Raw genomic sequence first — 12,919 nt, forward strand, 5'->3', positions numbered from 1 at the left:
ATAGCAGATTTAAAAAAAAGCTAAATTAGCTAGACGATATTAGCACTATCACACACTTCAGCATGCTGAGTTATAAGCAGGGCTGCAAACTTTAAAGCAGCATTAGAAGGATTTAGGACCAGTAGAGCAAATACTAGCCACATATATTGGTCCTGCTGAATGTGCTTAATATTCACCCAATCAGGTTTAGTTTCCATTGATTTAGCTGTCAGGTGTTCTACTTCCTCTACAAAGACACTCAACTTATTTAATCTGAAACATTTAGTTCAAGCCTGCCTACTGGGGCCTTAACACGGGGAAAAAAACACTAGCTGTGAGATCAGAGGCCATGAAACATCAGGGATTCTTTGACTTGTAGCAATGGCATGCTAATTAACCAGTGACAGACTGATCTGTCCAGAGTGTACCCTGTCTCTCCAGCCCCTCCCCACAACCCTCTGTTGGATGTGCATTTAATAAGACAGATGGATGGGAGATAAACAGTCCAAGTTAACATTTGCACCAGTTAATGAAGGACCCTGAACTTAATATAAAGCGTCCTGAGGCAACTGTTGTGATTTGGCACTATATAAATACAATTGAACTGAATTAAATATAAAAGGTGCATGAATGTTGAGGCAAGTTTAACATAGCCAGGTTTTGTTGTAATAGCTGGCTTGACAAGCTGGTGTCATGATGGTGGTTCTTTCTTAACCACCGTTTACACATCATCAGATGAAAGGCTGATAGAGATTTATAAAGAATATCTTTAAAAATATATATATAACAATTTTTATCCAAAAAAAGGTTCGCTTAAACGTTTAAAGCTATTAAGTGGAACAAAGTAGAGCAACAAACAGTGTTGGTTCTTTTTTTAATATCAGGTTTAAAAATTTCTAATGTATAGGCGTCATGAAACATATTGATGATGGATGTATTCGGTTTAGATCAGCTGAACCATTATGTGTAAAATATGGTTTGAAAAGTGAACCGCCATTCTTTTAAATGGCCACCAGATTGCAAGATTGTAGTAAACTTGTCTGCCATTTTGGACATGTGACAATCATGAGGATAATGTAAGACCAGGTCAGTAATCATCTGACAGTCACCTATCACTAGGTAAAAAATTTATTCCCTCCTTGGTCTGGCCTCTAGCATATTTCTGGTTGCATTTTGTATGGAAGTGTTGGACTTGTTGCTTGCTGCTCTCTAAGCTCTAGTAAAACTTGAAAAAGTATGAGACAAACTGGAAGTCAAGAAGGTTTGCCTTCAAAGTAAAAATTGCACATGTTGAAACAAACTTTAAAGGTGAACCTTTGGAATTTCTCTCTTGTGTCACATTTATTCATGTTTCACCAGAGCTGGATTAGAAATTGACAAGTATTCGCAGGCAAACATGGAAAAACTACAGGCCAGCAAAGCAATCAAAGTAGTCGATGTAAAAACAACCCTTAGTCCTTACCTGTGTAAGTATTTGTTTATGGGCTCACTCACTTTGGTCATTGGATAAAACAGGAAGTCAATTGTATAAATTTAGTTTGTTGGCAGAAAGGAGGATTATGCAGGGAATTCTCTATTAGCTAATGATTTCTGATTTAATAAGTCATTAGTTCCACCCATCATATCAGCTTTCAAAAAGCCAAGATGGCGACAGCAGAAAAAATTCATCTTGAGACTTCATAAGAGGACTTCACAATGCCTATATCCATCTTTTATACCGTCTATGGTATACTGCTTAAGAACCTGCTCAATTTTACATTTAATTTACTAATTCATATTTATCCTATATCTTATTTGGTCTGGATGATCCAGTTTCAGTTTTTGACATTTGTGATTATCTCCAGTGTAAATTACATGTGAGCAGTGACTGCATTTGACCCGATTTGAGGTTCCATTTCTACCTGTTCTTTAGCTATCGATCTGTTTACGCTTCTCGGCCTTAATGAATGCACCGGGGAGGCTGCAGAGGCGGCATGACGGATTAAAGGAGGTCATACTCAACTCAAAACAAATGTGTGCAATCCTGGGAATATGCATCATGCTGCTCTGTATGCACCGTGCCCTGACAAGATGCTTGCTCACGTTGCAGATTCCTATCCGCCTAAATCCACCTTCATCCTGACATCAGCTTGACACATACCAACCGGATAGAGACCTGCTTCAGACTGGACTTTTCAAAGTTATCCAGGCATATAAATCGCTGTGTTGCCCTTGAGCAAGATCCTTAATGGCAGCAGAGTTCAGTCTGTGTTATGACAAAAAATAAAGGTCAAAAATTGCTCCTTTGAAATGGAAAACTTCAGTGTAGTATTTGTAGAGAAGTCTGCACCAGCTCCTCTGTCCTCACATTTTTCTTTGGAGACTTAGCGTGGCTGCTCTTGGAGAGGTGTAGAGTCAGAGGTGAGGAGAAAAGCTTTACTTCATGTTTCTCACTGGGAGAAAGGAGTCTCAGAAGGTCAGTAAGAGGGCGAGAGTCTGTCTGTGTGACTGTAGTTACACTGAGGGAGACAGAAAGAGGGAACAAGCCAGTATGAAGGGTACTGTTAGAAAAAGGAAAGAGAACATCTAAGAAAAAGCCGTTCAGAGTACTTAACAATTTGGGCTAAATTTGTAAATTGACTCCACTGTATATAGCTTCTTTTTTTTTGGTTACCATAGCTGTCACAATGCACTTTGCAGCGTTTTTGCTTTATTTACCTCGCTCACATTCGGCCCAGGGGATCTGGAGATGTAATGCAAGGCTCCAGCCTGCAATAAAGAGCAACTTTAGGTCCAGTGTGTTACACAGAGTCTCTCTCAGTGTGTGGAAAGTCAAAACAATGTATACCCCCTAGAGCTACTTATCAGACCTTAATGTCTTTAATAATAATATGAAAAGAAAAGGTAAATATTTTTTTCCAGTGTAAAGGAAACCATTGACAAACGTTTATTGACACTGTTAAGATACAGTATTAGAAGATATTTGCCAAAACAAAGGTAAAATAGGTTAGATATTGAGTAGATTTGAATGTTTCTCTGGGTGTGTTGATTTTTCACCATTTCAGGTCCATTTCTGCACATAATACCATTACCAGAAATTCAAGACTAGTCTCCATGAGGTATCATCCACATGGGTATAAATAAGTACACAACAGCATTGCCCAAGTTACAGTAAGTTACCTTATTTTCTGAGAGTGTATCCTTATCTATGAAATGAACAGCTGGTGGAATGTCATCAGCTGTTACGCGGACAGCTGGTTAGGCTACAATCCTGTTGAGTCACTGCAGCCAGGCTAGGCACAAGTAGCTCAGTACCTCAGGTACAGGTGGTACACCTTCTGATTTTTGCAGTTTCTTTAAAGATATTTATTAAGGCATCTGGGCAATTGGTTTAACTCTCAAGGCGCCATGATCCTTAAGCATGCAAAGCACTTTCTATTACAAGTCTTATTCACAAAATTACACATGAATGGATTGGAGGCAACTTGGGGTTGCCCATCGATACTTTCACATATGGTCCACCAACCTTAGTAGCATCCCTCCTGGGCACTTCCTGGGTTTGCAGTCTGCAGACTTGCAACTCTACCACCTGAGCCACAACCGCTCCTTGTCTGTTCTTCCTCGTCCCTCGTTTTTCATCTTTCCTGGCTTTTTGTTTGGAATTCAATTTGCAGTTGTTGTTTTTGGGCTGAAGTAGGACTCTGGATTCAGACACAGGGTGCCAAAGTCAGATTTAAAGGATTTGTTGAAAGGCAACCAGTTCTCAATATTGAGCAAGTGTGAAACTCGAGATCTAGGTCTCAAGGCAGGAAAAGTAAAGCGTAGACATCAAGTATAACCCTTATTTGTAAGTGTGAGTGACTGAGGCTCAGGAGGGGTTTGTGGAGGATAGGTGAGCTTCCGGAAAGGTGAGTGGTGCAGCGACAGAGAATGGGTAGGCAAGGTTCAAGTAAGTCCTTCTCCTTACGGGTAGGAGATTCCTAAAGTGATGGTGGTAAACACAGATTTCCTCAGTGCAGCAGGGTTGGAACAGAGTTGGAACAAACTACAAGACTGATGGTGAAACAAAGTTAGTCAATGGAAACCCAAAACACAGCAGCAAACAAAGAGGGCTTGATAACCACGAGTACGTAAGAGCAAAAACCCAGAGCCTGCCCAAACCATGACAGCAGTATCATGCATTTGGGTCCTCTCCATATTAACCTCCCAAGATTCTTCCACGTGCATGCATTTTTAACTTCTCTTTGATATTTGGACATATTGGGACCCGTTGAAAAGATTTTTTTTTTTACCTGATTTTTGTTTCTAAGAAAAATGAGAGCCACATATGAGGGTATTCGTTTAAAATTTTGATAGAACAGTAGCAGTATAATGTCCTCGTAAGTGGATATCAGGCCCCTGTAGAGCAAAATTGAGTATTTTGGTCTAAATAACCCAAAATATGTGGACGCAGGGTCCTAGGAGGCTAAGCTAGAAATATGTTTTAAATAATGAAAAACTCTGATGACAAACGGTTGCATCTCTATTATTTAAGAAAAACTATATCTAAGAGCATTTTTCTTGTTTAATATCAGATATGAGATACGCCTTATAAGATTTGATATTTATTTAAAACACATCATTGTTGAGTCTGTGTGTTAGATCGAGATCCAGACTTGAATTCAACAGATGGTTTTCAGTAGATAAACTCGCCTGCAGGTGGGTGCAGACTGAGGCAGCTGCTCTTCACTCACGTGGCTGGATCTCCATGAAAGTGTGTCAGTGACTGACATACAGCTGGCAGCTCCTGTGATGTATCGAGTAATCCTGGACTGATGACAGCCCTCACGCTCCACCTGTCTCCTCTGAAGATGTAGCCCGAAGCGTGCCCTTCCCTGCCAGCTCCTCCCCGCACCTGAGGGTGTCAGCGCTCGTCATGACTGACCTCTGAAACTCTGCACCAAGGGGGAATGGCTGCTCAACTTCTTACCCTCAAGGTTCCTTGAAAAAGCCAGACCTGGCGAAAGTTAACCTTGCCTGTGTAATCCGTGTGCGTGAAACAGCTGCTGGGCACTTCCTGACAAGATTCAGTAATAGATTTTTCAAAATGCCAAGGATATATAGGATTCTTAGAAGAGCTGTGCATCTGGCAATTGAGTTATTTTCTCATCAGGTCCCTGCTGAGCACTAATTGGACAGAAAGTATGAAATGTCATCCATGTGGTCATGAGTTCCAGTGTAGCGGATCTATATAGGCCACGTCTCTGCAGCATTGAAATGTACTCACCTACACATAATGTCAACTTTTTACACCTCATTTTATTTAGTAAATTTATTGTTCTTCTAAATCTGGTCTAATAGTACAAATGTGTTTACACAGGAAGCACAATTCTCCACAGAGAGAAGTTCACACTCCATAGAGTGGAGACTGAGACCAGAGGGTTTTTTTTAATTCACTTGGTTATCTCAGTTTAAAAAAAAAGAAACCCAGACAGCATGAAGCCAAGAACTGGTCTCTCCCAGGGTATGCCTGTATCCACACATTGTCAGGTGTACACAATTGGGAACAAGCCTTGGCAGCAACTACAGATTCTTGCACCAGAGGTTGTAGAGGGGCGTACCAAGGTCCAATACCACCACTAGTGACAGAACAAAATAAGTGCCCAGTAGCCGAAAGCATCTCAGGATAGACCTCTTCTGAGCCAGTCACCCCCCAGGATACAAGTGCTCAAAGAAAAATGTAGGCATGTACTTCACATTTTATGTAAAGTAAATAATTTAAGTTCTGATTTTCTCATATATAGACTATATTAGCCTGTCAAAGCTCCAGAGATGTTGTAAAAGATAGCTAGTCTTCTATCATAGCACAGCCAGGCAGTACAAGGATTCAAGGGTTTTTTTTTTATTGATATTTCTGGATAGTTATATGAGGTGAAAAGATAGTTTGTTTTCTTGACATTAATGCAGAGACTCTTGTCCCTGCAACGGCTCTCCAGTCTTTCTACCTCCTGCCTGCAGTCACACTCATCATTGCTGATGATGCATCCCACCACATCTGCAAACTTCACAATATGGCAGCTTTGATGTTTTGCTGAGCAGTCACATGTCAGCAGAATGAACAGGAGGAGACTCGGCACAGCCCCCTGGGGAGCTCCGGTGCTGAAGATGATGGGGGAGGAGGAGCTGGTCTTAATTTTGACAGGCTGTACCCTGTTGGTTAAGAAGACCAGGACCCAATAGCAGAGTGAGGAGTTCAGGCCAAGCATTGCTAGTTTTTGCACCAGTCTGTGCAATAATTGTATTGAAGGCAGAAATGAAATTTAGGAAGAGCAGGCATGCATACAAGTCCTTAGTCTCAAGGTGTGTGAGGGTATGTATCACTGATGACCTAGTCTGTGATGCAATTAATGCCCATACACATAATCTTCTGTTGGTTTTGCCATCTTCATGATTTACTATATATAATATTAATTCAGCAAAAATGGAATTATGATCATTTTACTTGAGAGCACCCAGAAAAATAACTTGTTTTTCATTTTGGTCTGTAGGTTTTCAGCGCGTCACCTCAGCAGGTGATTCCTCTGAAGAAGATTTCTAATTGAGGGTGTGCTAATCAGTGAAATCAGCAGTGGAGCCTTTGCCTTAAATTAAATCCTGCTGACACAACATGTGGAGCACAGTTGTTTTTTGTTAATTCACTTGGTTATTTTAGTTAAAAAAATAGAAGTCCAGACAGTATGAAGCCAAGACGTTTTGTCTCTCAAGGCATGCCTTTATCCACACATCCTAACGGCTGCAGTCTGCAGAATGTGGCATCCCTGACTTTCAGCAGAGACTTGACCTCTGCATGCAGCCAGAGTTTCTGGTTCTGGTAGATGGTTTCGGTCTTAGCGGTGGTGACATGGGTAATACATTTGGAGACGTATCAGCTCCACCTCTCTCCACCTCTGTGAATTGAAAACTGTCCTGTAACACAGGAATAGAGTCACTCGGCCACATAATGATGGTCCTCTGTGTTAGTCAGTTTGTGGCGCTGTAACAGACGACATTAAGCACAGACCAGCATGACTGAGATGTGGTCAGAGAGGTCGAGGTGGGGTCAGAGGTGACTTTTTATGCACCTCGTATGTTTGTGCACACACGGTCCAATGTGTTGTTTTTCCATGTTGCTGTGGTGCCATGCTGGTAAAATTTAGGCACGATGTCCGTCACATCAGTGTGGCTGAAGTCTCCAACTACTGCCTAAAAGGCCTCCAGGTGCTTGTTTTGGAGGGAGCTGATGTTGTCGTCCTCCAGCATCAGCAGCTGGTGAGATTTAAACAATCATGACAAACACAGCTGTGAACTCATGAGGTCTAAGGCGAAGGATCAATCACAGTGAAAACATACGAACACAGTGAAATGTTCATAAAAGGCCACACAATTCTGCTTTTTTACATAACTAAACCATGCTGAATTTGATTTCACCCACGTGTTTTCTTTTTTAAAGATGCTTATAGCATCAGAGTAGATCTTGAATCAGAGTCATCAGCAATAAGAAGTAGGTGCACTGTCAATTAACATTCTTTTATTTCAGATAAATCTACAAGAAACACAACACAAAGAATTTGTTCGGATGTCTGTGTCTGCTGTGTTTATTGGAAATGTATGACCAGAGAATGTTTAGATAAATTATGTTTTGTGGCAGTGAAAGGTAGCATTCAATTCAGTCATCATCAGGGGACTGTAGATATAAGTAGACTGTACTCATGCTATGTTTTTCCACTCAACTTGAGCAAACAAAATGCCTTCTTACTACACAAATGCCCTTTTGTAGTAAAAAAGGTGCCTCATTCACAGATTTTTTTCTACATCTAAGCCTTTGACTAACTTTCACACATATGTACAATATGATAGATCCATCTGGGAAGGTCTCGGTTCACTATTTTGTCTAAGAATATGTGAACATGCAGACTATGGGGGCCGGAAGTTGACCCATCAACCTCCTAAGTGATAGACTACCCACTCTAGCCCAGGAGCCCCTCCATCCAATGGAGTTTTCAAAATCCGCTCACCACATAAGGCACTGCAAATTAACTTCTACATCAACTGGATTAATAAGGAAAGTGCACAAAATTTCCAACATTTCTCTTTTCACAAAGCAGGATGAGGCCAAGAAGAACCTGCCAGCAACCTGCCAGTAGGTGCAGAGTTTCCCTCATCTCTGGCCTTTCACTAAGCCTGTTTTCTGGAGCAGGGACCAGCTTTGAAGCCAACATCATTAGAAAACTGATCCGTTTGCGCTGCTTTTGAGGATGTCGCTCACAAACTTTGGAACAGCTTCCTCACCTCATCAGGTTGTTTGAATCTGTAGTTCATTTTAAAATAACTGTTTTACACAAGCTTCAATCTGTTTACGAATTGTTGAGTTCTTCGAGTATTGTCACGGTATTGGGTTCGTAATTATGTTCTTTGATTATTGTTGTTCATGTTTTTGGGGTTTCTTTATTTCTCAGAGATCTTAGTCCTCTCCCCCTTGGTTTTATCTCAGCCTGTGTTTGAGTCTCTGTGTTTGTTCATCCCCTGTGTCTTCCCAGTCAGTCATGCCTCCCTATCACTGTTAGTTACCCTTGTCTCTGTGCTCTATGTTCTGTTCCTGGTGTTTTGTCTCTAGTGAAGGCTTAGTCCTGTTTCTTGTTCTCCTCATTTAGTCTCCATGCGCTGTGTGCTTGCCTGTCATGTTCCACGTCTCTGTGTCGTCTGTTTGTGTCGCATGCTTCCTGTTTTATTTTGATAGTCTTTGTCCTACGTCAGTGTATCTAGTTTTGCTTCCCTTGTCTCTTTATGTCTGGTTAGTCCCAGCTGTGTTTCCACCTGTTCCTCATCCTCTCATTATCCTGCCTGTGTATTTTTGTCCTCAGCTTTCCCCTGTTTGTTTTCGTGTCGTACCATCAACCTTCACAATACTGTGGTTTTCCCTCTGCGTTTCCAACTATTTCCTAGTTACTGTTCCTGGTTTGGTTTCTAGTTTGAGTTTTGTATTTGTAGTGAGTTATTTACAGCCAAAATAAAGCTGCCTCTTTTAGTTTACTCTTTCGTTTATGAGTGCTGCATTTGGGTCCTACATCCTGCCTGCCACACAGCAAATCCTTAACAAATGTGGATCTTCATATTTCACTGTAGCTCAAACTGGTACTTGAGATAACCTTTCATAAACCAGTATATATCATGGTCCTGAAAACGTATTCTTCTGTTTCTAATTGTTCATGTTTTCCTGTTGTTTTCTGTGTTTCTCTCTGTTTTATTTTAACATTCACTTCTCTTGTTTATGCATGCTTTTCCCCCCTTCTTCGGGAATGTCTGCTCCACCCTCATTAGTCTCGCCTGTGTCCAGTCTTCCTTGTATGCATCTACAAATAAAACTCAGCCCCACACAACATGTTTCACATTTTAGATTCAATTCTCTTTTTTCCCACCGGGAGCACAACAATTCATATTCCTCTTTTTTCCCCCTTTGTACATCCTCTTTACAAAAGCTAGAGACAAGTGCTTTGAGATGAGCTGCTCAGCTTCTGAAAGTTAAATGGACGTGGCTGTCACCTCCATGGAATTTCAAGGGAGAGTTAAAAGTAAGATCTTTTAGCTCTCCATGTAGAAAATGTGAGCTGGCAGAATATTAAAGGCAAGACAATGCACTCAAGATAAAAAATGTAGACTCAAATTTGGATATCTGTGGCACTTCACAGGGAGCTGAAACATGGAGGTTACCCTTTGTTGAACTCTCACACTCAGCTGCTTAAAAATCAGTTCAGTGTTGGAAGAATTCAGCAAATATGGTTCTGTGTTTTGCTCTTGTTTGCAAACAAAATGTGATGAATATATGCAAGAACTCACAGTTCTGGGAGTCTTTTACAAAGTGAAAGCCACTTAAGATTACTTTAATATTACAAAGAAATGAAGATAAAGTGAAAGAAAAAGCTGCTTCTCAGATGCTGAGTTGAATATTTAAAAAGCTTTGTGTTTTCAGCTAGTTTACTATTTTAACAATGGTTTTGCTTGTGCTCTCCTAAGCATAATGTGTTTGGATGTAGTCCAGCTCCTTCAGCGAATGCACGATGTGCTTTTACTGCAGCTCGTGCTTGCACAGCTGGAATTAGATCCATGCGTGACCAAAAGTACACAAGTTGCACGTCTTCCATCCATCTTCAGCCAACTGATATCAAACCTGCTGTGCTCAGTGGCTTTGGCCTCTGGGGTGGACAGCCGTGCACCACTGAGAGTCTGCAGGATTTAATTTAGGGCAAAGACTCCACTGCTGATTTCACTGATTTGCACACCCTCAATTTCAAATCTCAAATCTTCTTCAGAGGAATCACCTGCTGAGGTGAGAAGTTGAAATGAAAACCTGCAGATCAAAATGAAACAGAACTTCTGGGTGCTTTAGTTGCTCTCAAGTAAAATGATCATAATTCAGTTTTTGCATGTGTAACAGCTTATGTGTAGTTCCCATTAAAATGCTTAATTAATGACCTTTGAGCTATGCAAGCCCACAAAGTGCCCAGAACTTTTATCACTGTCAAAACATCTTTAAAAGTCTTATGCAGACAAATCTGTCTACATGATATCAAGTCAGGCATGAAAGCCCATTTTGAGGTGGGTTGCAAAGTAGCTCACAGGGGCAGGAGTAACTTATGGGACAGGCAATGTAGGGTTCTTAGCATATCAGATTTTTCAACAGGATACACAGAAGGGAATCAGATGAATCATCTGCTGATGTGAACTGGCTTTGAAATCAGCTGTAATGTTAAAATTGCTGTCTATGCTCCATTTCCACACAGATAGTAATTTTCCTCAAGCCGTGTTAACCTGTGTTTACACCATAGTCTAAAACCTAAGATGCATTTCATAAAACTGACAGTATAAACAAACACAACAACTACAACAAAAAAAATATGTCGGGGGAAAAATGATTACAACCTTACATTTTTAAATTGGAACAGCTCCATGCCATGTTGAAGCACAGTCAACAGTTGCTACTGTTGCAGTTTTCTTAAAAAGAGTAAAACTATCTTTAAAGATTTTGAGAGCTCACACGGTGGTTTGGATAAAGGGGACATTTCTAAAGCTTAAATTTCAATATTCTGAAGGTATACGGTTAGAAGTTAGTGGCAGAGGTTTAAAATGCTCCAGAAGGAACCAAAACAGTCCATCAATAAACCGTCCGGTTCAGTGATTTGAATTAGTAGAAGCAAAAGCTTCTTATGTCTACACAGCTGTCTAGAAAAAGCTGTTGTGCCACTGGTTTTGAGCCTCAATAAAATACAGATTGAGTTATCACAAAAATTCATCCCATATACAATAGAACAGAAACTTTGATCATGTTTATTTTACTGCTCAAACTAGGCACATTAACAATGGGGTTTATGAGGACTGACTCACTTTGTCAAAGGTAGGGGTAGTTACTTTGACATCACCCGCTGGTTTCTGCTGTCCCATTTTGAAGCTTCAAGTTGAGTGTTTACCCTGTCACCATGTTGGTTGCAAAACCCTCCCAAAAAAACAGAACCAAAAAAACTAAACCAAAGAAAACCCCTGAAAGCTTGTGATTGACAAGTCATTAGCAAATGAGCATCTGGTTATACTACAGCTTATCCTCCGTTTTGAAACATGATACAGTGCTTTACTAAATACTCTTTTTACTATTGTATATGACTCCAAATCCCTCACTGAGATCACAAACAAAGAGAATTTTCACAGAGGTCAATCACAAATTAGTCAAATCTCTTTCCCATGGACTTCTATTGGGGCCTCTTTTGTGAAGTCATGCACACATTTCTCACGACTTGTCTACCATATTGGATTTGATGCTACCACTGGATGCTTGGGAAATATGTGTGTTCTGACCGGTGATTACTGGACATTGCTGGCCATGATAAACTGGATTGCAAAGGAAGTACTGGACAACAGACTTTGCTTACAGATTTCCATAGTTGTCTGTAGTTTTTCCTTGTTTGTCTGCAAATACTTGCCAACTAACAGTGTTAGTTAAACTTCATCAAATGTGACTCAAAACAGTACCAGTTTAGTTTAGTGGGTGAGCAGGCAGCCGTATGGGACATGGCCAGAAGGCAGCAGCCTGGATTTGAATCTTATCCGTGGCCCTTTGCTGTGTGTCTTCATCTTCTTTCCCTGCTTTCCTGCCTCCCCCCCCCCCCCCCCCCCCAAAAAAAAAGTGATAGCAGTAACGCAGAAATACTCTAGAAACCAAAGAAATTAAAACAAATTTTTTTTTCCAGAGATTTTGTTTGGGGAATATACTTTTTTCCTAGCAACAGCTTGTATACACTTGCAATCAGTTTCCTGCAAGTGCCATCAACCTCCAGCAACCACACCCAGTCAGCGAATACTGATTTTGTCGTCACAGCTAGCGTTTGCCATTTCGTCGAGTACCACTCTCTAAAATATGAGTCACGTTGTTAGTGGCCACATCTGCAAAACTCCACAAGGCCAGAAGTCTTCTTCCTATCCGGTGGCCTTCAGAGTGAATGCATTAGGTTTTAGGCATTTCCTTATTGGCTTATTTTCTCCTTGACCTGGAAGTTAAGTCCGTGTTTTACACCATGAGCCACTTTCAAGTGGCCACTAGAGGAACTGCATTTTTTGGCCCTTTTTCTTTAGATTAATTATTAAGTTATACAGCTTAACCCCCATGATTGTAGGTGACACGTTTCCACTGATTTCTGTATTTACAAACAAGTTTGTTGTTTTTTATTTATGTTAAGAGACCATAAAATACATATTAAGAAATTAAATCACAATAGAACAATTGATTAAATGTTTTCATTTATATCCTGGCCTATTTTTGAGCCTAGTGATGGAGATGGAGAACTCATCAAGACAGCTGTGAATCAGAAGACACAAAGAATGAAATACTTCATCTCAGGCTCATGTAATGCTTAGAGCTGTCATTAAAGTTTGGGTGGGTGGCAGAAGATTTGTCCCA

This window comes from Aulonocara stuartgranti (genome assembly GCF_965226115.1).
Source record: "Aulonocara stuartgranti genome assembly, chromosome: 9".
Classification (NCBI taxonomy): domain Eukaryota; kingdom Metazoa; phylum Chordata; class Actinopteri; order Cichliformes; family Cichlidae; genus Aulonocara; species Aulonocara stuartgranti.